General features: G+C 32.7%; 1 protein-coding gene across 6 annotated transcripts in view; it reads left to right on the plus strand.

Moving 5' to 3' along the window:
• large2 (LARGE xylosyl- and glucuronyltransferase 2) overlaps positions 1–1845 on the plus strand; it is a 119539-nt gene that overhangs the window by 40478 nt on the left and 77216 nt on the right. For 3 of the 6 annotated variants that reach the window (XM_016462620.1, XM_016463059.1, XM_016463138.1), the window contains exon 1: positions 724–810. The exons of 2 other annotated variants lie outside the window; for them this stretch is intronic. The gene's annotated coding sequence lies outside the window, so the exon portion shown is untranslated. Of the gene's footprint in view, positions 1–723; positions 811–1845 lie in introns of those variants that run through there. One more of the 6 variants, XM_016462844.1, reaches the window with a different exon arrangement.

The following is a 1845-nucleotide window of genomic DNA, read 5'->3' on the forward strand; positions in this document are numbered from 1 at the left end:
GCTTTATATATATATATATATATATATATATATATATATATATATATATTATAACGTCATATATATTTAAATGTATTTTTATATATTTCAGCACTGAATTTATATATTCAGTGTCGAGGGTTAAATACAATTATATACGTATGCATGTAGTTTATACATAGAAATATGCAAAGTTTTAGGGTTTAAAACATTTAACAAAGAAACATTATGATTCTTCACTATTTCTAGGTCACTATTAAATTGAGTAAATGTGTGACATCATGTGAACTCCTTTGTACAGATGGTCAGATGTTCTTGGTTTTAATGAAACTCAAGATGCTCTTTAGATAATCTCAAATCATGCTACAGAATATGATCAGGTTTTACGTTGTAAAAAATGTCTTATAATTTCCATTTAAAGGTCTCACTCAAATTGTTATGCAGATAGTATATTTTAAATAAACCTTAATTTTCTCACAATTAGGCGCTTATTTTGTGACCCCAAATCCCTCAGAAGTGAGCACATTGTTACAAATTTATTAAAATGACATGCTTTAATTGCACATAAACACTGACTCACCTTGATGGCAGCAACCGCTGGTTGTCACATTAAAACTTTCTGCGCTTGTGGCCGAGGGTGACCGCTTTTTAACTACCAACCGTGTGCGTGAGGTGTGTGTTTGTGTGTGTGTGTGTACGGCCATGTGATGGGCTGGTCTCTGGATACTGAAAAGGTTACTGCTATTTTGGGATGGATATTGCGATGGATTTTGGGATTGCCGTATACTTCATTTAACGCTGCACCTGCCGCACAAAACAAGGTGAAAAAGGGTAAGAACTTTTGTATGTGATGCTTTATATATATATTCCTCCCAGCAGCTGTTATTCTCTTAACACACTTCAGGATCTCTCTCTCCACTCACACATCTGTATATCAGCGTTTAGCAATCTCACACTCTCGTCCCTGTTTCACTTCACACAAGCTGAGCGATCTTCAATCAGTGTGTGTGAGTGTTTATACACTCAGGGAGGGGTTCATGTGTGTTTGTGTGTGTGTGTGTGTGTGTGTGCTCAGGGGAGAGATTGTGAGAAATTGTGTGTGTTCGTGTGTGAAACGGGTGTGTTTCTCTTCTTTCTGTCGGTGACAATAAGCTTGTGGGAGTCAGTCAGTCAATTAGTTCAACCTTTCCAGTCTTATGCATGTCATTCTGTCCTGAACTTCAGACTCTTTATTGTAATTGTGCAGGTACAATGAGATTAGAATTTTTAGTGCTCCACGAAATCGCTGCAATTACAGTGAATGTGAAATCAAAATGGACCCAATCTACTTTCTTAATACATGTAATAACACTCTTATTGTGAATGATTCATCTGTGCACATTATTCCAAAGAGACATGCGGTTTGTCTTTGTAATTTTTCTTCGAAAATAAATGATTTAGCCTTTCTTCTGACATCATTTGGACCATGTGAACTGGATAATGTTAACCAATAGCCAAATGCATATTTAGTCATTGTTTTAGTAAATTTGGTCTAGCGCGATTCCTGTTTCACTAGGAAATGCAATTCAGTGTTATTTTAGTAGCATTGGGATATTATTATAGCTTTTAATAATATTTAGATTTTTTTTTTTATTAATATATTTGTTGTTAGTATTTTTATGCATATGCATATACTGTATATTTTTTATTAGTTTTATTTTTTATTAAATATTTTTCAGTTTTAGTTTTTTAGTTAACTGTAATAACCCTGATTCAATTTGATTTAAAATGTAGTAGATACAGAAATATACATAATATACAAGAAATAAATATACCTGAATAAACACATTTTGAAAGTGTTAAAAAGAAATAATAATTATATATATA

Source organism: Sinocyclocheilus anshuiensis, unplaced genomic scaffold (assembly GCF_001515605.1).
Source record: "Sinocyclocheilus anshuiensis isolate Anshui unplaced genomic scaffold, SAMN03320099.WGS_v1.1 scaffold297, whole genome shotgun sequence".
Lineage (NCBI taxonomy): Eukaryota > Metazoa > Chordata > Actinopteri > Cypriniformes > Cyprinidae > Sinocyclocheilus > Sinocyclocheilus anshuiensis.